The sequence below is a fragment of the Chrysemys picta genome, chromosome 13, assembly GCF_011386835.1.
Source record: "Chrysemys picta bellii isolate R12L10 chromosome 13, ASM1138683v2, whole genome shotgun sequence".
Taxonomy (NCBI): Eukaryota; Metazoa; Chordata; order Testudines; family Emydidae; genus Chrysemys; species Chrysemys picta.
Window position 1 is genome coordinate 46,394,921 of NC_088803.1, and position 26,635 is coordinate 46,421,555.

The 26,635-nt window shown below is 38.9% G+C and overlaps 1 protein-coding gene across 2 annotated transcripts in view; it reads left to right on the top strand.

Annotated features, from left to right (window-relative positions):
• The window catches only part of CDH4 (cadherin 4), a 653,967-nt gene that overhangs the window by 24,241 nt on the left and 603,091 nt on the right, over positions 1-26,635 (top strand). The gene's annotated exons all lie outside the window — the stretch shown is intronic.

Sequence of the window (26,635 nt, forward strand, 5' to 3'; positions counted from 1 at the left end):
AGAGACCCGCTGGCTAAGTAAGTGCTGTAGAGTTTTGGTTTTGTGGAACATTGGTCCACCTGCCATAGGTAGAGGGGACTGTATAATCTTGGTGGCCTCCACCTCAGTAGAAGAGGAACCAGTCTCCTCAGGAACAGGCCGGCTTGGGTAGTCAGAAGGATGTTAAAGCGATAACAAAAGGGGAGGGTAAAAAGAGGGTAGATATGAGCACTCATTTAGCACAGAATCAAGATATTGAGAACAAAGTTAGTCAAGGGACCAAAGGACATGAAGAGAAGAAATGCTTTAATTGCCTATACACCAATGCTAGGAGCTTGGGTAACAAATGAGGAATTGGAAATGCTCATTTATGAGCATAAATTCAATTTTTTGGGGATGAGATTACAAGTTTGGTTGATAAAAGTAATAGTGTTGATGTAATACACTCAGACTTCTGTAAGACATTTGACTTGGTAATACATTACATTTTGAATAAAAAACGATATCAATATAAAATTAACTTGGCACATATTAAATGGATTAAAAACTGGCTAACTGATAGATCTTCAAATGTAACTGTAAACAGGGAATTATCATTGTCTTTCTAGTGGAGTGTTGCTTTTGGCCCGTGCTATTTAACATTTTTATCACTGACTTGGAAGAAAACATAAAATCATTACTGATAAAGTTTGGAGAAAACACAGAAATTGAGGGAGTGGTTTATAATATAGAGTTCTCGTCACTGATATAGAGTGATCTGGATTGCTTTCTAAATTGAGCAACAGTATGTGTTTTTAATATGGCTAAATATAAATGATACATCTAGGAACAAAGAATGTAGGGGACTATAATCTGGGAAGCAGTGACTCTGAAAAAGATTTGAGGATAATGATGGATAATCCTCTGAACATGAGCTCCCAGTGCAATGCTGTGGCCAAAAGGGCAAATGTATCCTTGGATGAGTAAACAGGAGAATCTCAAGGAGAAGTAGAGAGGTTATTTTACCTCTGTCTTTGGCAGTAGTGCAATCCCTGCTGGAATATTGCATCCAGTTCTGATGTCCACAGTTCAAGAAGAATGTTGATATGTTGGAGAGGGTTCAGAGAAGAGCCACCGGAAAGTTGAAAGGATTAGAAAACATGCCTTATGGTGATACTCAAGGAGCTCAATCTATTTAGTTTATCAAAGAGAAGTTCAAGGGGTGACTTGATCACAGTTTGTAAGTACCTACACGGGGAACAAATATTTTATAATGGGTTCTTCAGTGTTGCAGAGAAAGGTATAACACGATTCAGTGGATGGAAGGTGAAGCTAGACAAATTCTGACTAGAAATAAGGTGTAGCTTTTTTAACAGTGAGGGTAATTAACCACTGGAACAATTTACCCAGGGTCGTGGTGGATTCTCCATCACTAACAATTTCTAAATCAAGATTGGATGTTTTTCTAAAAGTTCTGCTCCGGAAATTGTTTTGGGGCAGTTCTATGGTCTGTTGTACAGGAGGTCAGACTAGATGATCACAATGGTGCCTTTTAGTCTTGGAATCTATGGGCTCATAGCAAAATTTTGCGCATTCTCATTATCTGAGCATGGGTGCTGCTGTGACCTACTCGCCTGTTACCTAGGTTCCCCACCAGTCTGAAAAAAAACCAACCCTGGTGAACGAGGAGAGAAACACTGTACATTAGTAATGATAGTGAAAACTGGGCTCCTTCCAGCCTGAAGGTGAATCTAAGTAGGTGCTTCTTAATCCACATATTCAAATGAAGTGGAAACCAGGCTTCAGGAATTTTCACAGATGGAGTGAAACTGCTAACTGTATCTTTCTCCCCCAGCACAAGTATCTAATCACATTGTTTTCTCACTTTAAAGGACTTGTATTATATCAGAAAGACAGCCCATACATGTGGTTATCTTGGCGTTCCCTTATTGCTTTTCAGCTCTATCAGTGTAGTGAAAAAATCATTTTTCCTCCTAGCTTAAGTACAAAGCTGACCAAAATTTTACAATTAAAAAGTGTTATCAAGTCAGAATATTTTTCATTGTGATAATCCCTCATGCGATATAGAAATGTGGTTCATTTGATGGTTTCGATTACAAAACAAAAGCAGACAGATCGGGGGAAAAAATGCTTTTTAACAGTTCCCTCTGTTTTCTAAGACTTAGTTCCAGTCTTGCAATATCAGCTAGTGTTGCAGAGCAAAAGGCTTATCTATTTATTTCAGAATATATTGTGGTGTTAATCTAAAACTCCTTCTCCCAATGGAATCTCTATTCGGGAAGCGCTAACCTTCCCCCAGCAAGTTATTTGATTTCTGAAGTTATTTTTTAAAAAAGGGACTTATTTGTTTGTATTTTGGTAAGTTTGATCTTCTAGTATGATAAACCGCTTTCTTCATCCTGGTTTGTTGTGGATGAACAGTGCAGAACGGTGATATAGGACATGTGATGATCACTACAGTTTTGCTATTTAAATGTAAGTTTAATGTTTTACAATGCTAAAATGATAGCCTATTTAGGGGAAAGTTATAAACCGATCTCTGTCACATAAAAACCCAAACATGTTCGAACAGCTTGGATTGTATCCTATAAAGCTGTTTTGTTTTTTCAACAGAAAAAAACATCGTGCTTATGTTTTAACCATTAAGCTAGAATTTTATACCAACAATGTAGCTATACGTGTTTCTTAATGTAAAGGTATAGCAAAGGGAGAAAAAAAATACCATGCCTAAATTCTACAGGCTTTGCACATTTTTTAAATGATCTTAAAATATTTGTAAACTAAACCTTTCAGAACAGATTTGCTATGAGGTAGAGGAAGAATAAGTAGCTTGATCTTGGTTTTAGTGAAATTTTGTTAGCGACATAATCCTTGATTAATTGGAATTGAGTGTAAGAGTAGGAGTTATTGCACGACAGCAAATACTCATAGCAAATGCCTTTTGTCTTTTAATGGCTGTGGGATCAGCTGTTATCTTAGCCTCTTGGGTGCAGTGCAGGGTGCTGACAAGCAGAAGAAAATAGATGAGAGATAATTGGATGAAAATGGGGACAAAATGAAAAAGCAGAAATATTTTTAACCTTGCACAGGTGTTGGGGCTCAGTCCGTCTCCCATTAAAGTCTATTGGAGATTTGCCTTTCACTTCAGTCAGAGCAGGATTGGGCCCTTAATAGGATTATACTCATTTATTAAGCCATTATCAAATTAAATCAAGGAAAGTGGATTTGTGTCTAAAATGAGCTTCCTTGTGAACATTACCTGCCTCTGGAGTACTGTAGTTGGTTAGCAATGACAATGATTTCTTCCTGTGTTTGGAGGTATATTTGCTGTTTTATTTATCCAGGAAATGCAACTCTTTGGAGATGTGTGATTAACCGTAGGCATTATTATATTACATGCTCAGATGGGAAGCTGGAAATTAAGAGTATGCATGAGGAATTACATGCATATATGATGGAATATTAGATTAACTTTAGAGTTCGTCTATGTCAGTATTATTTTCAGTTTCTTAAATCCTCGTGGGTGGGCCAAGTTCTGTTTGCCTTACTCACCAGCATTTTCCCCTTTTCTTAAAAAGTGCTTGAGTAAAGTGGGCAGAAACTAACCCTTATTATAAGTCTCATCTTTACATACAGTGAAAGATCAAATCCAAACTTTGCTTGCTTTACTCACCCAAATCTCCTGTTGAAATTGGGGGTGGGGGGAATAAATCATTCAGGATTAGTCCTAGTGAACCTTTTCAGAATAACTTAATTTACCAGAGCTGGGGCAGAGAACTATTAGCATTTAAGATTGTGCTAAAGATCTGTGGTTCTGAACCAAAATAGAAAAAAAATTGTATTCTATTTTTTCCCTTCCCCCATGTAGAAATAAGTGCTTTAGAATTTCTGAAACATCCACCAGTATCATTTCACTGCTGAGAACTGGGTAACTGTGTAAAATTATATTGACCGGAGGGGATTGAGATATAGAAGTGGCCATGCGCTTAACTGTGCAGGAATCAAACTGTTTTACTGATAACATTTTATTGATTCATCTCCTCTCTCTGTTACAAGTAGCCTGAAGCCTCTCAAAATGAGATGGCAATGTTTTTGTATTGTGGACATTGCAGCATTGCAGTTCCTCATAGGTATTGAAATTGTATTTATGGGCTCGCAAACTCACATAATTATCATGATTTGTAATGTCTGAAACTGCAGATGGGGCTTCCCAAAGTTTCAGTTCAAGCTAGGTAGCTGGTAATTCCTCTTTTCTGTTTAAAAATCTGTTGTCCCTCCTTTATTCTGCAGCTGGTGAGTTTTTTTGCTGTGAAAAGTGGAATCTTATCCCTGACCTTGTTAATGAAGATGGGTAACATGGTTGAAATCAACTTAACAAGGCAGCATTCTATACATAGTACCAATGAAAAATGTTTTCACATGGAAATGTTTTGAGATGTTTGCATGGTCTACAAGGGATACTTTGTCTTTTTCTTAAAAGAATTGTGGTGTTTTACTAGCTTTTTTTTTTTTTAAATCCTTTTTATGGCACATCTTTAAGAAAATGAATGGCTTCGCAAAATAACAATGGCATATTGTGAGTTTAACCTGCATGTATTGACTAATTAAATTCTTCTGAAGGAGCTAATTTGGTGTATTTTATTTAATGAAGGCTTACTTAAAATTTTAATGATGTGTGGGTCTTTTCTTTTCTCTACAATGCCATATTGACTCATGACATATTTTTACACAGGCTTCATTGTACCATGAACAACAGTAGTTGAAAGTGTGAGCACTTGATGAAGTATCATTAAATTAGCTTATTGTAACTGCAGATGTTCTGTTCTACTAGTTTACTGTGGTATGAATTGATCATGTCATACTCAATAGTTTTTAAATCTACACAATTCTTATTGATTATACTACTTTATCTCAGGTGTTTTATCAACCTGCTGGCAAGCCTGTGTCTTATGCAGCTCTATGGTGAAACCCCCTTTTCTGTTTTTGTTTTTTTCAATTGTAAACTCATTGAGAAAGGGACTGTGTTTGTACAGTGCCTAGTGCAACAGGGCTCTGATCCTTTGGCACTACTGCAATAGAAATGATAAATAATAATGCAAACAGATATAAGGTGCTTTTGAACATGATGTTGCCCTCCACTAACGGACTCCCAGACAAACTATAGGATCTATTACTACTGATAGCTATAGTACGTCAGCTGAACTACTACAGACCTGCATTTGTGGGGCAGAAGGAACAGGGTTCATATTGTTTGATACAATTGTCCATCTCCAGTAGCACACAGAGTACTTATACCATGAGTGACCATAGGGAATGGCAGAGGAAAATGGTAAGCGACTATTCCTCAGGCAGGCAAAACTTTCAGATCATTCGTCCCATTAATTCCAGTGGGAGATTTGCTGTGTAAGGGCCGGAGGGTCTAGACCTATGTAAATACTAAATCTATTGTGAAAGGGACGCAGGACTAATACATCTAATTAAACCACTGCACCAACGTTGGAGGTGCCATTTTCCAAATGAGACATAAAACCAATGTTCTTGCCACCAGTGTTTATTGAAAAAAATGTGGGTCTTTAATGAGCATTAATTTAAAAAGGAATCCCATGGCTATATTTACAAGTGTAAAGGGGTTGCACTGTCCTACTCTAATTTGATTTACTAGTAATGCTTCAGTATATTCTGCAGACCTAAATGCCCTCTGGTGTTTCAACTGCATATGGTATTCCTCATTTCCAGACCTAACCTATCATTGTGCTGATCAGCTGCTGCCACATTTCACTCCAGAGGTGGCTGCATTGCAATGGTGGGTGACGTGATTTGTTTTACATTGCTTGCAATCAGTTAGTAAAGTTTGCAAAGAAGCCATCTTGATGAAGTAAGATGTAAGAAGCTCATTATCATAAAATTGTACCTAGCCTCTGAGTTTAGGTTCACGGACCATGTTGCTGCTTGCTGTGTCTCTCCACTCTTCAGTCTAATGGAGAAAGTTATAACAAGAACCAATGGCTGGAAGCTGAAGTCAGATAAACAGAAATTAGGAACATTTTTTTTAACAGTAAGGGTGATTAACTACCAAGGGAAGTGGTGGATTCCCTAAGTCTTCAAATCAAGTCTGCATATATTTCTGGAAGTTATGCTTTTGCCAGATGTAAGTTATTGAGCTCAATACAGGAGTCTGGGTGAAATTTAATGGCCTGTCACCTATTCAGCAGGTCAGACTCGATGATCTAATGGTCTCTTGTGGCCTTAAATTCTGAATTTGCCGGCCTTCCTGCCTCCTGTCATCTGAGAGTTCAGAGTCCTGCAAACGTCAATAACTTGCTTCCACATAGGAATGGAAGAGAAAGTAGACAGCGTGGCTTGGGAAAGATGGGTGCTTTGCATGCTAACCTTGCGGCACTGGTTAATGCAGAGTACCAGTGCCTATCATGTGACTAATATTATCTCATTGTTTCTATATGGTCTTCCATTTGTCTGTATCCATCTTTTATCTCTTGTCTTACGTTTAGGGGACCATCTTTTTGTTCAGTGTCTGTACAGCGCCTAGTGCAGTGGAGCCCTGGTCCTAGGTGCTACCACAATGGAAGTTAATAGTATTGTTATATTAATTATGGGAGTGGCCTTGAACTCTGGTTCTTGCCTTCCCTGTCTTTTTGAAATTCTAACAGTTGATAATTACACACGTTTACAAGATGATGTAGATGCATTACAAGAGAACCAATGGTCAATGCAAAGGACCAACCCTGCAATTCAACACAATGGGGCTGTCGTCGTAGTAGTACACTCGGTAATATTTGCATGATATTTGCACGATAAGGGCCTGAATTAGTCCCATCGCACTATCTGAGTCTACAATTTCTGAATTAATTTTTTATTCATATTTTAAACTGTTTTCACCTACTGCTTCCATCTCCTCTGTTTCCTCCCATTTGGAGTCTCGAAATGTGCTTTGGAAGCGCCAGTTTAATCTTGCGCAAATACATCAACTCCCACCAATATCAGTGCTGATAAATCATCATAAGTACTAGTGGAGTGTTTATTTGAATTGATGACTAGGTTACTTTTTCCCTGCAGTAGTAACTGTTACACACTACTGTTACACTTCTGCTAGGATTCAAATCAGATTTTCTTAAGAAATTTGAATAGTATAGGTCGTGAACAAAATAATCTGGACATTTAATTTTTTCAAAAAAAGTAAATACCTCTATACCTTATTTAAAGCTGGTTGAATTTTTCCAGATTTCCAGCATACTAGAAACGGAACCAAAATTGATTAAAATGTTAAATTTATTATTAATAATATGATTTATTTGTTTGTATTGTGTAGCATCCAGAAGCCGCATTCACGGACCAGGGCTGCATGGTGACAGGCTCTGTACAGACACGTAACAGAAAGATGGTCTGTATCCAAAAGAGTTGTACAATCTAAGTTCTTGGTTTAAAAAATAGGTTTTAATTTTTTAAAAAAGGGGGTTTTGAAAACTGGAGGGTGGTTTTTCCTTTCCAGTGAAAAACCAAAATATTTTCAAGAGAAATTAAAAAAAAATTACCACGAAAAGTAATCTGCCAAGCTTTAACCTTCTTATGCTTAATTTGATGGCATTCTTCTGTCTGTACATTACACGATAACTTTTGAATGCAGCATCTGATCAGTTCCTAAATTTCAAAGAGTGTTCTAGGCATCATTGGCCAGAACTTCATTGACTTTTGGCAAAAATTGGAAAACCAAAGGGGAAAAATAGAGGACGCATGGAGCCCCTGCCAGCTGATAAGCACAGCTGTAGCTTCAAACAACTCTGCAGTTGGGCCGGAGGGGAAATGACAACACACACAACCCTTCGTGGGGGGCAGAGATTGGGGAACCTGGTCTGGGAGCAAGGGGAGCCTAGAGAGCCCTTGACATGGGGAGGAGGGGAAAATGGGAGGCACACAGAGAGGGTAGTGGAGCTTGTGAGAGGGATGGAGGAATGCAATAGGCCCCTGATGCATGCAGCGAGCTTGGCCAACACAAGCTATGAAATGTGCAACCCTCCCCACCCCCCAGTTGGCATTTTTCAACAAGCTCTCCCTTTGTTACAACACACGTCAGTGAAAAGCAGAGGTCTTAATTTTCTGTTTAAAAAACAAACAAACCAGTGTCTGCCACATCATGGTAAATTGCAGTGGTAAGTGAGGAAGAACCAATGAAATCCAGGTAGTATTTGTGTGTAATTATTAATATTAACATTGAATATGTGAGACAAAGACTTAAACTGTAGGGGCTGGCTTTACATGTTCTGACTTTTCTTTAAAAATGAAATGTGATCCTGGAATCCGAGCAGTTCTATGTCATGGTGCTTAACTGTGTGTATAATGTTGCGTCTGACGAAGTGGGTATTCACCCACGAAAGCTTATGCTCCAATACGTCTGTTAGTCTATAAGGTGCCACGGGACTCTTTGTCACTTTGTATAATTCTTAGTATTTGAATAAAATTGTGACGTGCTGTAAATTTACATCGTGCTTTACAGAACTTGGATAAGAGATGTTCCCTCTCATGAAAAGTGTGTGGCCTAAATAAGAGAAGAAAAATACCACACATAAAAGGACACACACGAGACAGAAGAGGGAGGACCTGGAAGTTCCTGGTTGACATACTGTTTGAAATAAATGTTGTAAGCAAGAGACTCCAAGGTGTTGACCTTGATATATCCGGAGCAATGGAACAACTGGACAAAGCAAAGTCATACCTACAGTCTTACAGGTCAGATGAGGGATTTCAAAATGTTCTGAAGAGTGCACAGAAGTTGGCAGAGGAACTTCACACTGAAGCTATTTTCCCACCCATTCAAGAATACAAGAGTCACTGAAGAAGAAGACATTTTGATTAAGAGGCATGGGATAATCCCATAAGAGATCCCAAATAACAATTCAATGTTGAATTCTTTAACCAGGTGCTAGATTGTGCAATACAGTCAGTTGAACGTTTCATGCAGCTCAAGGAATACAGCAGTATATTTGGGATGTTGTATGTATGTATGATATTCCAAAACTCTCACTATACCTGAAAAAGACCTACACCAGCAATGCGGGGCACTAGAGACAGTGTTGACACATGATGACATGTGCAATATTGATGCGAGTGATTTAGGTGATGAACTGAAAGTCTTTTCAAGATACATTTCAGCAGGATCAACTCCAAAGGCTGTTCTGGAATATATGTGCACAAATAAGATGACCACCGTTTTTCCAAATGCTTTTTGTTGCTCTGCACATACTTCTAACAGTTGCCATTGAAGAACGCAGCTTCTCCAAACTGAAGTTAATAAAAACACATCTACGCTCCACAATGACACTGGTAGGCCTTGTAGCAATCTCAATAGAGCATGAGCTGGCCCAGACTGTAGATCTTCAGGAAGCAGTTCAAATCTTTGCAACCAAGAAGGCACGGAAAGCACCACTTTGATTATTCAAACGGATAAAAATTCCAGTGTTTACTATGCAGACAAGAAAAGTTACTTTTTCTGTTCAGGCGTTTGAAAGTTAAGTGTTACTTAACATTTTTGAACAAGATATTTTAAGTTCTCCTTTATTGGGGTAGGTAGCAGAGCAGTACCATGAGAGTAGTAGAAGAGGAAGAAGGAAGAATTGAGATCTTTCAAAGTTTTGGCCCAAGCGAGGGGGCATGAAGGCATCATTTGAGCTCCCCGCCTCAGGTGCCAAAATGTTGTGGGCTGGCCCTTTTGGCCACTTCCCGGGAGCCGTGCGGAGCCGGGTAGGGAGCCTTTTAGCCCCACACCAAGCGGACTTTTAATGGCCTGGTCAGCAGTGCTGACCAGAGCCACCAGGGTCCCTTTTCAACCGGGAGTTCTGGTTGAAAACCAGACACCCAGCAATGCAGGGCCTTGCGAGTGAGGATGAGGAGTTTGAACCGATGTGTTAAGACACAGGAAGCCTGTCACAGGTGAAGCAGTAGCAGTGAGAGATGACTTTAGCAGTCACATTTTGGACACATGAGTAGGGCATGGCCAAAGGCAGGGAAGGCAAACCAGAGAAAGTTGCAGTAGTCAAGGCAGGAGATCATTAGCAAACAAAGTTCAACAAAGTAAGAGCTCACATGTTATCAGCCTTTGATGTACATCTTACTCAGTCCTGTTTAATGATTTGTAACTGAAAATCTTTAGTCAGAAATGAGCTGGTTTTTCTATTCCTTTTCTCTCTGCTCTTTCTAGATAAGGAAATGAAAGGATTACTTCATAGACATGTAATCCAAGTGTCAATGTTCTGGCTCATTAGAGAAATCAGCACACAGTTTGTACTTTTTAGTGGACTATCAGAGTGATACCATTCTGATCACCTGCTTATCCGTGCCTTTATCAAGCATGGAAGCATCCTTAGTCTGAAGGGAAATAGGATTTCCAGAGGTTTGAAAGCCTTACCTGAATCTGAGGCCTGTGACTGATTTTGTTTTGAATACAGTCCAGACATTAGTCATCGTTTCTGTGCTGATTACTTTGCATTAGGTGTTAGTTTACATTTTGCTGACCGTTTCCATTAACATGTCAGTGACAGGTTGTGTATGTGCCTCATAGCAAGGTGTTTGCAATCAGTCAGAACAGTGGGAAATGGATTCATCGTGGTAAATGTGTCATTTAGTAAGTGTCTACTAATCTTAAAGTGTAGGGTGAAAATCAGATCAAAAATTGGGCACTCTAAAGTGTATTGGATTGACCAAAACCTGATTTTGGAACCTTTATTTGAAATGGCTTTTTATTGAAAGCTTTCGCTGACAGTCATTCAGATTTGTGGGTTGTCTCCTGCTCCCCCCTCCCCACACCCTTTTTTTTTTTTTTTTTTTTGCGCTATTAGATCAATACTTAGCAGTAAGTGTGTGCACTTCTCTGCAAAGCCAGACATGACTCTAGAGGCACTTTTAAAAAAAAATAGCTAGAAGAGCTCAGTTAAATGTCTTTCTTGCATTTGAGAGCTGGTTTAATTGCTGATGCAGACTTCTTTTCTGCAAACCCATTGATGTGACCTTAAAGAAAACTTTTAGGATAGGTGATCTCAATTTTTCAGAAAATAAATGTACGTTGGGTGTGCCCATTTTACAGTGAGAGGTGGGTTCTGTTGAGTTCTGAAGCTAAGAGTAGTGGCTAACGCCTTTATGTAAGGGCAAGAGTTCTGAGATGGCACTTCTGTTTAGTAAGTTTCTGAAAACAAACATATGACGGTGTAAAAGCTTTTTAACAGCACTGCGCATTGGCTTGATTCGGAAGACATTAAAAACTGTAACAAAAAAACAATGAAAAAAAGGATGTGTCTGCCAGATTGCATGCAAGTATCCCTGAATAGCTGATGGGTTCATTTTTTACTTGTTTATGGGCAAATTACAGAGGTGCATCTGTTCCTCATCTATATAGAGTCAAGCATCTCTAGTTTTTAAGACACTCTTTGACATTCTTTGAAGATTTAATGCCGAGCAGAAGATTGGTTACAATTACAGATACCCTAAACTTTCAGTGAAATGTTCCTGACTGAAGACTGTTTTACTTTTGCTCCCAACTTTAATGGGGCACAATATAAACATCATCATAACTGAAACAACACACAGACACAAAAGCATGTTAACATATCTTTAATATGAAACAATGTTTGTTATTAATGAAGACTCATTTGTACTATATTTATTTTGCTTACATGCTCAGGATTTTGTCTCCTTATGGGAACCATAAAACAGTGTCAGCATTACAGTACACTGATGAGTAGCACATGAAACAGAACAAGAACATTTTGGCTGGCCACAAGGTTATTCTTTTTTAAAAGTTAGGTGTACATATGCTGTTATCGCAAATACAGATACAAACTAGGCAATTGCAATCAAAGAAGGACCAGTTACTACTTGTGTAGTTTTGTGCCTGCAGTTAATAGTGAGCACAAATATTAGCCGTTAGATATCAGACAACCCGGTTTGCATGTGCTGTTGGGCAGTTAGATATCCTCCAGCTAGCATTTGCAACAGCAAATTAATTCTGCCTCTAGTTTTGTGCTGACAAAAGTAGAGGCTATTCTTAAAAATCACACCCTAAATGTGAATAACTTCAATGCTGTCACACTGATTTTTCTAAGTTCAATCATATAGTCCAGGAAATACATAAACCCCTCTGAAACTGCAGCCAGAGGAAGCTAACAGTAGCCATCAGTTAGTGGATTTTGTTTAGTAATTGCTTCATCTATTCAATACTATTGAAAACACCCTGGAGCAGAATATAGCTGCAGGGGAACAACACTCTAAAGCAGCCACCTAATTAATGAATCTCATTGCCACTTAGGCAGCATTATACAATTTGCCTTGCTTGTCAGAATAGATCTGTTCTTACCAGGTTATGTACTTGCTGTCCAGAAAAGTAATACGATTGTTTGAAAAATTAGTGAAGTGGATTTGCAAGACTGGTATGTTAAAGCTCCACAAATGAAGCAGATTGTATCTTCGGCTTGTGTTTACATTGCTGACATTACAGGTAGCTGAAATAATATACGGCCGCACTACACAACAATTGAAAATATAAGCTATCTCAGCTTTATCTGTATTGCAATGTCCGAAGTTATTCATTGTATTCAGAGGAAGGGAAAACAAAGCCATCTCAACCAGTGACTGAAGGCAGGTACACTGTTTTCTTATGTAAGCAGGGGAAAGCAAAATAATGCATTTGAGTCAGAAGAGTAAAAGGAAAGCTCCTTGGATTTTAAGATTTCCCCACTCAGCTATTAAAAAAAAAAAAAAGAGAGAGAGAGAGAAAGCGGTCAGATTATGGATCGTATCCAGGTGTCGTCGTTGTGTACGGCAGAACGAGTGAGGCAGTAGTATTGCTGTGAATGATTTGCTTACCTGTCCCTCCCTGAAGATGGTTTAAAAAAAAAAAAGTCTAATGAAAATAGTGAGGTCTATAGCCAATTGTGTGTTAACCTCTAGCATTAAGAAAATCAAAGTCATGCTTAAAATATCAATGCCTGAAATTGCCCTTTCAGCAAAAATTTAAATCTTGCCATAAGGCAGAGCTAATATTTTTAATTGCATTAAAAAGTGATGTATCTTTTTTTTTTTTCCAAGTTACAGATTCATTTAGTGATCAATACGGGCAAAGGTGTTTTATAGCTATCAGATTTTTTTCCCCTCATGTAAATTAATGGCTATGATAAAACATCAGACATGTAAAATTCTTGATCACACTGGGCACACTCCCTCGCCCATATCTGCAGGCCCATGAGGGCACATGGTACAGTCCCTGCTGCATATGGGAACCTGTACAAAGGGCCCGATCCCTCTGCAGTTTGGAGGATTGCACAGCCCTTCAAGCTTGTGACGGCTTTGACACTTGTCTCCCTGGTTCTGTGTGGAGCTTCACAGAAGTCATGGGAGCTCTGCACAGGCTCAAGGGACCCACCCATGCAGAGCTCATTGCAGGAGAAGAGCTTTAGTTCATGAGCTCCTCTGATAGAGAGTTTGCCCTTTATCCTGGCCTGGACTCTGGCTACTTTATTCTGTTCCACACAGTGGCCCTAAACTTTGTAGTCTTTTCCCCTGGAGGATCTTTCCTGCCTTAGCAGCTAACATAGTGCCCCTCTGCTACACCACTCTCTCTGTTCCCTAGCAATCCCCAGATGCTGTATGAGCCATTTGGGAATGACCAGGCTGATGTAGATTGGCCCCAGGATCGGGGAGATCATGAAGGACCCTTTGCTTTCCTTCCTCAGCTGTGCCTAGCACTCCTTGTCTACAGCTGAGAATTGGGCCCCTTATCTTTTTACCTTGAGGCACCTAACACACTTTTTGTCGCTATTAGAATAAAAAATAATACTACTAAAGGTTTGAAAATGCTGATACGTTACATTACATCTCGCAGAATCACAACTATATTAAGTAAAGCATTTTAATGCACCACTAATTATTACTGTATTCTGGCGTGCATTTTTTGTGTGATAACTACAACAGTAGTTTATGTTATAATCTTTATTGGGCTTTTCCCAATGTTTTGGTGGGTTTCGAAAGCTAACTAATATGTGCACTTGGCTGAACTTTGCATTTATCTGTAGGGAAAACAGAGTGAATATATTAAAGCAGATGTGATCTGAATAACAATTAGGAAGTATTAATCTGGGGCTCTGGAGATTCCTCTACTGTCAGTAAATTCCTAGTTCATTTATTTAGCTCTACTCTGGGTTACAGGTCAAATACAAGAGGCAATACAATATTATTCTGCTTTGTTGCTTCAGTGTTGGCATATAATGTTGCACATATATGAAATTCTAGTAAGAATTTTAACATCAGAAAGTGCTACTTGTACCAGTGATTCCAATAGCTCACGTATTCAATGAAGCATCCTTTGCCTATGATTCGAGTAATAGAAGAAATATAATTTTACATCTGTGGTTATGTATTAGGAAATGATGTTTTCCCACTGTATTCAGTCACTATATTTCTGTGGACATGAGCACAATAGCTTTTAGCCCTGGGCAACCTTTCTCAAGCCAACTAGTGTCTGGTTTGGTTATTAGCTGGCAGAGAGACAATTAGAGAGTGTGTGTGTGTGTGTGTGTGTGTGTGTTGCAAGGGTCAGATTAAGGTACATGGACTTGAATGATCAGTTGTCTTATACAATTAACATTCCCTATCCCTCACCCCCAGAAGTCATTTCTTTCCCCTTGGTTATTTCACGCATATCTTGAGTCTGGCCAGCAGTGATTATAATTTGCTGTGTTTCAGAATTCTAAAATTTGATAGGACAACAAGCTAATATCAATAACTAATAAACCATTGCAAAGTACTATTACAATTATCATGCCGTGTAGTACAAAAGAGCCATTATTTTTATTTGTCTTAAAGTGGTTATTATGCTTCTAATTATAAGGCTCACTAGTCCATTTAACAGTACTCCAAATAATTAGAATCTCTTTGTAGTTCTTTTCCCCTCTGTGTATTTTCCTATAATAATATAAATATTTTGTTGAATGATTGATTGCTCCTGTGTTGTGTGTGTGTGTGTGTGTGTGTACGCGCGTGTGAACTGTATTTCATTGTCCTTGAAATGTTTCCATTTTTTTAACTTTGGTTCAAACACGACATTGGTAGTTTTTTGGGGACAATGATATGGTTTTATGTGTACCAGATAAAGTACCTCACATAAAGAGAGATGTGGATGAAATCCTGGCACCACTAAAGTCAATAGCAAAGTTCCTGTTGACTTCAACAGCATCAGGATTTGTTTTGTATGATGCATTTTGAAAGAGTGTCAAGTATCAGAGGGGTAGCCGTGTTAGTCTGAATCTGTAAAAAGCAACAGAGGGTCCTGTGGCACCTTTGAGACTAACAGAAGTTTGAAAGAGTGGTTCATGTTAGTCTCAGCACTAGAACCAATATGGTGGCTTTTGCTATTCACCCAGGAGTGTCTTCCACATACATGATGGTCAAAATTTTCAAAAGTGGCTTTTGCCTCTGGTTGCCTAATTTGAGACACCTTAAAGAAGCCTGATTTTTAGATAGATCAGAGCACCTGTCCCCTGAGAATCAAGCCCTTCGATGATGTCTCTTGTTGGGCACCCAAAAAATGAGGTACCCAAAGTGAAGGGACACTTTTTTGAAAATCTTGGCTGATGTCCATGAAAGCACAAAAATGCAAGGGGGGCGGGGGTAGAAACTGTAATTAATGCTTTAAGAAATTGAATGAGAACAGTGATTGCTCTTTGTTTTATAGTAACAAAAGAAAGTAGAGTTGTTAGCATCTGAATCAATAAGTAAGTTTGCTTAAGTTCAGATAGTGAAAATGCTTGAAAAGATTGAGCAGAATGTCACCATCTGAAACTTTGAGATAATTTCTGAAAATAACAGGTCTGCCAGAATGTCAGTATTTGAAGTGAGAAGATTACTAAGGGGGAATTGGCAAGTAATAAGGGACCTAAAGAGACATGAAAAGTTAGCGGTTTCATTTTACTTTGAGATAGGAAAAAATTGCTTAGCCCCACTTATGGCATCTTTCTTTCAAGAATCATACAGCTAAATGAGCCAGTCATCATCCCTTGAAGGTAGGTAAAGGTTAATAATCACTTCATTCACCCCAAGTGCAGCCAGCTCTGTGGTGGGGCATAACTGTTCAGCACAGATCTGAAGAAGAGCTCTGTGCAGCTCAAAAGCTTGTCTCTTTCACCAACAGAAGTTGGTCCAATAAGATATATTACCTCACCCACCTTGTGTCTCTAAAGTACTGTGAGAGTAGTGATGGAGCTTTTGCAAACATAGATCCTTGCCCCACAGAGTTTATAGTCGAAGGCCTGGATCCTGAAAAATGGGCCCTTGTGGGGAGGGTCTGTTGCAGGATCAGGTTCTAAGTTAGAAAAGAGGGACAAACACCCGGGAAAGCAGTGCACAAAGATCAGGTAAGGGGGCAGGCAGTAAGCAGAGTATTCCCTCTGATTGCTAGAAAACATTTTCAAGGAAAATATTTGCTCACCCTGGTGTACAATATCCTAACATTTAAGTATGGCAACCATATTTATACATAACTCCTTGAACCTCAAGAATGAGGAAGTCTTCTAATGCCCTGTTAGAGAATACGAGCAGATAAACCTCCAAATATTAAATTCAGTACTGTTTTTCCACTTGGTGCCGGATGGCTCTCAATAGATCTCCATGCCGCTCCAACAGTTTATGCTGTTTAATAAATCTATTCTGCAAAACAGGTCACGTAAAAACTAAAAACTTTTCTTCTAATTACAGTAAGATTTTATTGAATGCACATTATACATATAGATCATAATACTTATTAAAAAAAGACTATGAAGATTTTACAGTTCAAGATTTTACAGGCAATGGGAACAGTGGCAGTCTAATGCGTTCTGAGAATCATATCTGCATTAGCAAGATAAAGGACAATTTAGGAAGATTACAAAAGCAATGATTTAGAGTACAACATAAAAATCTGCTGAGAACTAATTCGCAATGCCAGCTGCTGCTAAGCTTCTTAATCTTTATCTAGTTCAATTAAAATCGGAATGTTTGGGATTTCATTAACAACTGGGGACTTGGAAATTACATGCACTTTTACACTGTATTCAACTGCTTATGCACATTATTGGAAGTTTCCCAAAATGTCTTCAGGTAGACTGAGAGATAATTAAAACTTAAGTACTTAAAGGATAATGCAGAAGTAAAAGAGGATTATTTTAATTTTCTCTGTCAGATCCAATTGACCAAAAAAATCTTGTGTATGTAGAAATGAGTTGTGGACCCATAAATACCACAATGTACGTGAGATTTGTCAATGATGTGCAGAAGGAGATAGCTTTCCAGTGGAATCCTAAGGAAAGTTTTGGAATATCTTAATTGCTGCCTATGCTCTGTGCATTTTTTTTTCTTTGGCGACAGAACTTTGCACCTACTGTTTGCTTCAGTAGACATGTAACCATATTGCTATTAATTAATTATGCATTTCAAAGGATCTGCAAGTAGGCCTTTCTAAAATTAAGCAAAGTGATGAACAAGCTTTTAATCACTTAATGCTATGCATAAAAAAAAAAGTTAATTTCCATTCATTCCTCAAGAGTAAGTCTTTAAAAAAAATTCAGGGTTAAAAAGAACCTCAGTTTTTATTCTGTTCTCCACCCCAGTTGTCTTTCTGTTTTCTGCGACAGAGGTTTTACACGCTTTGGCACCAACTATTTCAAATAAGTGAAGTGAAAGACACCTCGGAATGTGCTCTCATTGCACACTGATTTTTGGCTCAGGCCCTAAACTGTCCCAGACTGCAACAGGAGTCTGATCTAAAGTCCAATGAGGTCAGTGTGGGCAGGAATGGAAGTTCTTTCCAAGCACCACTGTGAGTTCTATGCTTTCTTCTTCATCCCCTCCCCTTGCACCCAATCTGCAGAGAGCAGGATCTAGCCTTAATGATGCAGTCAGTATGAAGAAATATTCTTCTAGAAGAGCTGTATAAATTTATCCTACTTATATAAAATCTATCTATCTTGGGAGTTTATACTGCTGCCCATCACCATAGCTTCTGATCACCTTCCATGAAAAAAGATGAAGCAAAGTCCCTAGTGGGAAGCTCTTTACCCTTTCTGGGGTAAAAATTCTATATGGGGTATTTTTCTTTAGCTTGGTTGATTTTGTTTGTTACAAGTTTGGGTTTTATTTTAAAATATTTTTAGGGAGGAAAAGGGGGGTGTAGATGAGGCTGTGGAATATGAAATAGTATCCTATTAAACATGACTTTATTTCCAGTGCGGGTGCTTTGCTATTTTGAAAGCTCTGAAAACAGTTGATTTTTTTTTTTTAACTTGCCTTCATCAGTGGCAGGAATTTTTTGTGTTTGGTTCATTTGGAAATAAGATGCTATGTATTCAAACAGGCATGAGATCTTATACTAGTCCATTTTGTGACATTATACAGAGGTTTCCATCCCACTTCCCTCCCTTAATACCACCAGCAGAACACCAAGTTTCGTGTGTGTGTGTGTGTGAGAGAGAGAGAGAGAGAGAGTGTTACATATCAGCTATTCCTTTTTGCATAGAGATTTTTGAGACTTATCAAAGTTTCGTACTGAATATTTAAAAGGAGACAGTCAAGTTGAAATCTAACTTAAAAAAAAAATTTCACTTGCCCCGAGTCCTCCTGCCAACTATTGTGGTTTCACAGATACATTTTCTTATGCCTGGCCTACACTGGGAATTTACGTCAGTACAGCTGTCTCCTAAGGGTGTGAAAAATCCACCCCTCTGCATAAGTAGGGGCATTGCCAGCAGATTGAGGGAGGTGATCATTCCCCTCTATTTGACATTGGTGAGGCCTCATCTGGAGTACTGTGTCCAGTTTTGGGCCCCACACTACAAGAAGGATGTGGAAAAATTGGAAAGAGTCCAGCGGAGGGCAACAAAAATGATTAGGGGGCTGGAGCACATGACTTATGAGGAGAGGCTGAGGGAACTGGGATTGTTTAGTCTGCAGAAGAGAAGAATGAGGGGGGATTTGATAGCTGCTTTCAACTACCTGAAAGGGGGTTCCAAAGAGGATGGATCTAGACTGTTCTCAGTGGTACCTGATGACAGAACAAGGAGTAATGGTCTCAAGTTGCAGTTGGGGAGGTTTAGGTTGGATATTAGGAAAAACTTTTTCACTAGGAGGGTGGTAAAGCACTGGAATGGGTTACCTAGGGAGGTGGTGGAATCTCCTTCCTTGGAGGTTTTTAGGGTCAGGCTTGACAAAACCCTGGCTGGGATGATTTAGTTGGGAATTGGTCCTGCTTTGAGCAGGGGGGTGGACTAGATGACCTCCTGAGGTCCCTTCCAACCCTGATATTCTATGATTCTATGAAGCTATACCAGTCTAACCCCCTGGTGTACACCGTGCTAGGTCAATAGAAGATTTCTTCTGTCAACTCAGTTGCTGCCTCTCAGGGAGATGGATTACCTACACTGATGAGAGAATCCTCCTGTCGGCACAGGTAGTGACTACCCTGAAGTGCTACGGGATTTTAAGTGTGGACAAACCCTTGGTTTTTAAAACACTTTCTCCTCCTGTGTTACTGGTTGAAAGCCCCAAACAAACAACAGGGTGACATGAAAATGACTATTCTCAAATGCATAAAGTATACAAACTGAAAATAGAGAGCAATATTTTCTCTCTCAATGCCTCAGTTCCACTGTTCTATGGTGTGACTTGCAACAAGTGGAGAGAAAATATTTTCAGAAACAAGAGGGATGTATAGGTAGATGATGTTCCTCTCTGAAATATTTAACAAGATCAACTACAGGAGAGAATTGGTGTAAGGCTCAGGGGTGCACTGGACATACATGATATGTTCTGCCCTTGATGAGTTTTAGGACAGTATGTCAAAATGACCGGAAAATAATGTAACTTTTTCTTAATGCATTAGTTGTTGTTATACCAGTTCTTGGCATAGGATGTTTAAAAGATGACATTCCTGACACTGGATAATCAAGATTGTGTTTCCTCTCCCTTTGCCTGGGTTTTTGGTCCACATTTGTGAGAGCATAGGGGAACATTCAAAAACCAAGGCGATTATGCAGTTTGACTGCGGAACACAATTCTGTTCAAGTGAATGCAAGTCATTCTCTGGACCTTCCTCCATCATTTGTCTTAGTGGAAACAAGTGGTGACAGGATCACTCAAAAGAGACAAGCTGTGCTTTTAAGAAAGAAACACAGTCTTTCTATTCAACACAATGTGTAGGCAGAGTTCTGTCAACTGGGGCACCTAGACTAGAATTTTAGCTATTGACGGGCGACACTGGGCACAAATGCATGATACTTTGCTATTCAGTAAACATTTGTAGGTAGCACGGGAGTCTTCCATTCCATGAAATATGGACTTCCTCTGAGATAGTCCTTTTCTAAACAAGCAGATACCATTAAGTAATCTGTTCTCATATGTGAAATGATGAGGACAAAAGTTTGTAAATGTATTTATTTTTTTCACATATGTTGGGGTTTTGCTGTGTGAATAGTGACACCTACAATCTTATTAGGGCACCAGCTAGTTTTTGCTATGGATCAGGGCCAACGTTGTCAAAATTAAAGTTAGCCACCTACATCCATAGTTGGGGGCACCAGTGTAAGAGTGGCTTGATTTTTCAGAGCTGCTGAGTTCTCACAGCATAGAATCATAGATTTGTAGGACTGGAAGGGACCTCGAGAGGTCGTCTAGTCCAGTCCTCTGCACTCATGGCAGGACTAAGTATTACCTAGACCATCCCTATTATTATCTAGCATCCCTTGGCCAAGACATACTCTCCCTCCTTCTGTTTGTATAGTTCCCCACTATCCTGTCCTTATCTGATGACTGAAGTTAACTAGTATTTTACAATTATATAGGGATTTCTTACAAAGGATGCTTTACAAATGACACGCTCAGTTACAGCTGTTAGATCTAGAGCCACGGTAAGGGTAGGGGAAAAACACACTGTGCAAGCAGCCGTGGCTGGAGGCAGTACCCCTGTGTACGGGAGATTGAAACATAATGTTTGTAGTTGCACGGAGGAAACGCTTGCTGCTGGCTACTCCCTTTGTAAAAGGTACAACGTGCTTCCCCTGTGCCACCTTCCAGAGACAGACTGGTGTGGGGAAAGCCTTGGATACACCCCAATCAAAGCGTGACCACTTGTGGGGCACTGAGAGCTGTCAGCAGTGCTATTGCCCACACACGTTGCACAGAGGGAGTTCAGGTAGCCATATAATGGGTGTTTCCTGCATGGAAGCACCAGTGGGAGAAAGACTTGCCTATAATACCCCCTCTTCCCCAGCTCTCCAACACGTCCACATTGGGGACCATTTTTGGCTGAGAGCCCCAATGCAAACCCTAACAAAATGCACCATGGCATCTTCAATGTCCACACAGAATGGATGCAACATTGGTATAGAATATCTCACCGTAATGACTCTTGTACAATCAACTGCATGGAGTGGAATGTATCCGCATTGCAGTGATGCAGCGAGCAGTCATTTCTATTGGATTTGACAGTGTGGTTTGAGGAAGTTGTGATAATGCTTCCGGCTCACTCTGTCTGTCACATATAGACGCTTCAGCCTCATGAAGTATTTTTATTTAGCTTTCATCCCTGCTTTATACCCCTTACTCCTTTACATTCTTGCTTAGATTGCTCCACACTCAAAGCACAGAGGGGAATGGTATCGTGTTCCCATACAGCTCAGTTGTCTATTGTATGTAGGCTGTGAAGGGAGATGGTAGGCCGCAGTTTCCTTTTAATTGGCAGGTGACCAGTGAATAGATAATGTAACATTTCTGAGCACATCTTTAAATATAAGCTTTTATTCTCCGATTTTATAAATGGCTTTTAAGCAGCTACTGTGACAATCTGGATATCCCTTTTGACTATTTGGGTTTGCCCCTTTCAGAAATCTAGGAGCCGTATCAAAGATTTAAATAAGCCGTTGTGAATTTTCCTTTTTGTAAAGAGAAGACAGAAATAAATAAAATGAAGGATGCTGATATATCACAAATGGATACAGTAAATGTGTCGCTAGGGAGACGTGTGGGAGTTCAGCGCTGGAGATAACTACAGATATGGTAAGTATCTGTACATTTGGTTTCAAATATAAAAATCTGTGCCAAAGGTTGATCCTATAGGGGTAATAAGTACACATTATCTGTAATTATGCTCAAACTTCGTAAACCTTGCCTTAATAACATTCATTGCACAAAGTTTTTTCTTAGCTATTTTATTTTCATTACACTGTCAGGCATTTTAATTTAAAGAAAACTGCTCCAGCTGTTGTGAATTTTGTTTTAGCTGCTGTTTCTGTCAGGAATGCATGGCAAGCCGTCCCACTCCTATTCTCCCTAGGTTAAGTCCATCATTTTCTTACATTGGCTTTGGAGAGTTTTGGAGGCAGTCTGGATGGATTTTTATTTCTGAGCCACATTGAATGAATTATTTTGGAAGATTACAAGCTAAGAATTTTCAGCCTCTTTTTTAAAAGTACAATTTTGGAAGCACTAGCGCTCCATCCATTTTTTGGGTAAAGCAGACACTTTATACCAAAAGGAGAACTACATTTACACTAGCATAAATATTATGACTTTTGAGTGCAACGTTCCTTCTAGGTGATGGACTTATTTCTGTAACAGAATTTTAGAAGGACTCCCAGGCCTAAAATTAGCATCCTCCATTCTGATCTCACTTATACCATGTAAGTTAGGCGTAATGTCAGTGGAGTTACACCTGTGGAAAAACGGTTTAAGGAGATGAGAATGGGATGTACTTCTGTTTATGTGAGTTGCAGGGAAGCTGTTTTAATATGTTACACAGTAAGAAAACTAAATTTAAAATGTTTGTTTACCCATATATGTTACAAAATGTATTTTAATGTAGTCTTTATGCTAGTTTTTTTTAAATATAAACCTGTGATCATCAAAAATCTGTTGTGAAATAAAGTAACCGTCACGTTTGGATGTGGTGGATAGTAAGCATCCCTTGTTGATGTGGGACAATCAAGCAGATGCATCAGCTCTCAGCATTTCCATGACTACAGAATGAGCAGGTGTCAGCTGGACATTGAAATTGTTACTGGTTTTTTTCTTTGCTGAAGTTAGCTCACATATTAGGATGTCCCAAGGTCTTAGGCAAACAAGAATTGATATTAGCAGGGATGACAGTCTTCTGAAGCATGGTACTCAAATGCAGACCCCAAGACACATCTCTTATACCCGTTCATGTACTGACCGCATGGTTTGCTCTAGGAAGGTACTCGGAGCTTGGTTCAGTAAATATTAGACCACATATTTTCTGTACTTCCTCAACAGCAGCAAAATACTTGTGCGAAAGAGAATTGCAACATAAACTGTTACATTTGTCCACTCTTCATACGTCTCTCCTTCCCATAAGTATAATCCATCACCTATTCTTCCCTTACAGAACAAGCAGTGATGAAGGGGCAGGAATAGGGGAACAGCAACTCAGGCGCAGGGACAGGAGAACCCCAACATATGGTCCATTAAATCACAACACCTGGACTTTAAAGGGGCACTAATACGAAGACAAATATTGTAATTTAGGTAAAGCCATGCAGATTTTAATACTCCACAAACCTTACAGCCAGATTCCATGTGAGTGTAATGTGAAGGTTTATCTGACTTCAGTGGAGCTGGGCCAATTTACATGACCAGAGAATTTAATCCCTATTCTTAAATAGGGCTAAAAAACAACCGTAAACAGAGGAAAGCAAAAATAATTTTGGTTTAGGGACAAATCCTGCAGCCCTTACACAACTAAAACTTTCATTAGGGACTATGTGGCAGGCCCATAATGTTGCAAGTTGTCCTTACTTTATACTGACATGTCCAGAGGTCTTTAAATAGTGGATAGCTTTACATCCTGATTGTTCTCTATTAAAATACAGTATGTGCATAGTGGGGTAGGGCCAAATTGTGTTCTGGAATACCTTGTGCAGTCCCAGTTAACTGCACAGAAGGTAAATGGAGGGCAGAATTTCCTCCTCCTCTGCCTCTATTTATCACATTACTTTTAGATTTCCTTGGTCTATTAATTTATCCCTGGATTATTAATATTTATATTTAATTTAATTAAATAGGGTTAACTTTAACCAAAAAAATAGTTCTTATCTTAGTCAATTTTTAAAAGCCAAGTCATAGGAAGAATGAGAGTTGACAGTGTCGCCAATAGAAAATTGTGCCAATTAGGGCTGTCTATTAATCTCAATTAACTCATGCGATTAACTAAAAAAAATTAATTGCGATTAAAAAACATTAATCGCGATTAATCACAGTTTTGATCGCATTGTTAAACAATAGAATACCAATTGAAATGTATTAACTATTTTTGGATGTTTTTCTACATTTTAAAATATACTGATTTAAATTACAACACAGAATACAAAGTGTATATTATTATTTTGATTACAAATATTTGCACTGTAAAAATGATAAACAAAAGAAATAGTATTTTTCAGTTCGCCTCAGACAAGTACCATAATGCAATTTCTTTATCGTGAAAGTGCAACTTATAAATGTAGGTTTTTTTGTTACATAACTGCACTCAAAAACAAAACAATGTAAAACTTTAGAGCCTACAAGTCTACTCAGTCCTACTTCTTGTTCAGCCAATCACTAAGACAAACAAGTTTGTTTATATTTACAGGAGATAATGCTGCCCACTTCTTATTTACAATGTCACCTGAAAGTGAGAACAGGTGTTAGCATGGCACTTTTGGAGCCGCATTGCAAGGTATTTATGTGCCAGATATGCTAAACATTCGTTTACCTCTTCATGCTTCGGCCACCATTCCAGAGGACATGCTTCCATGCTGATGACTCTCGTTAAAAAAATAATGCATTAATTTTATTTTGACTGAACTCCTTGGGGGAGAGTAGTATGTCTTCTGCTCCATTTTACCTGCATTCTGCCATATATTTCATATTATAGCAGTCTCGGATGATGACCCAGCACACGTTGTTTATTTTAAGAACACTTTCACTGCAGATTTGACAAAACGCAAAGGAGGTACCAATGTGAGATTTCTAAAGATAGCTACAGCACTCAACCCAAAGTTTAAGAATCTGAAGTGCCTTCCAAAATCTGAGATGAACGAAGTGTGGAGCATGCTTTCAGAAGTCTTAAAAGAGCAACACTCCAATTCGGAAACTACAGGACCCGAACCCTCAAAAAAGAAAATCAACCTTCTGCTGGTGGCATCTGACTCAGATGATGAAAATGAACATGCGTTAGTCTGCACTGCTTTGGATCATTATTGAGGAGAACCCATCAGCATGGACGCATGGCCTCTGGAATGATGGTTGAAGCATGAAGGGACAAATGAATCTTTAGCGCATCTGGCACATAAATATCTTGCAACGCCTCTTAAACAGTGCTATGTGAATGCCTGTTCTCACTTTCAGGTGACCCTGTAAACAAGAAGCGGGCAGCATTATCTCCTGCAAATGAAAACAAACTTGTTTGTCTGACTGACTGGCTGAACAAGAAGTAGGACTGAGTGGACTTGTAGGCTCTAAAGTTTTGCCTTGTTTTATTTTTGAATCCAGTTATTTTCTGTACATAATTCTACATTTGTAAGTTCAACTTTCATGATAAAGAGATTGCACTACAGTACTTGTATGAGGTGAATTGAAAAATACTATTTTTTTACAGCACAAATATTTGTAATAAAAAATAAATATCAAGTGAGCACTGTACACTTTTGTATTCTGTGTTGTAATTGAAATCACTATATTTGAAAATGTAGAAAAGATCCAAAAATATTTAAATAAATGGTATTCTATTATTGTTTAACAGTGCGATTAATCACGATTACTTTTTTCCATTGCTTGATAGCCCTAGTGCCAATAGGCGTTGTAAACAGCACCATTCTACCTGTATTTTTTTTCCCCTTATGAGTCATTCCAGAAAATATTTAGTTTGAGAAAAGTGGTCTGTATCTCAGGGGTAAAAGCATAAGTAGCGTGTGGTCTGGGAGTTGTTATTGTACTATAATTACTCCAGCTTTATAGAATTGTAAAGTAAATAGTCACGTCAAACCTGTGCAACTTGCTGATGCATTAACTAAACCTGCCCTTGGGCTTCATTAACATACACATGCTATCCTTATTGATTCCCCTTCTACTATTTGTACTGTATTTGGGGCTTTGCTGCGTTTATATTAGCATATCTTATCTACTTTCACCCTCCGTCTCAGATTTAGCTATTTTGCTTGTGCGCATAAGAGAGGTTGATTTGCAAACAGACAAAAAGCATATTGCGCATTTAAATCACAATGTGAATTCTGCATCCTTTGTAGGTCAGCTGCATGAAGTAAGTTAAACATATTTATATAGCTCCTTAGCTGACAGACATTGGTATTGCTCCATTGACGTCGATGGAGTTATGCTGATTTGCACCCACTGATGATTTGGCCCATTGTATTATTATTGTTTGTTGGGTTTTTTTGTCCAGGGTGTGTTCTTGGCATATCAAGGCAGTTGGTTTCTACCATTCATTCACATATGCCTCTGTATTTCCTTACCCCTGCAGTGTACATGTGGATGCATGTGCTTCTGTCTATAAGTAGGAGAATGGAAGATCAACTATGGCATGAGGCCAGTGTTAATGATGCACGATGAATCTATAACCCGA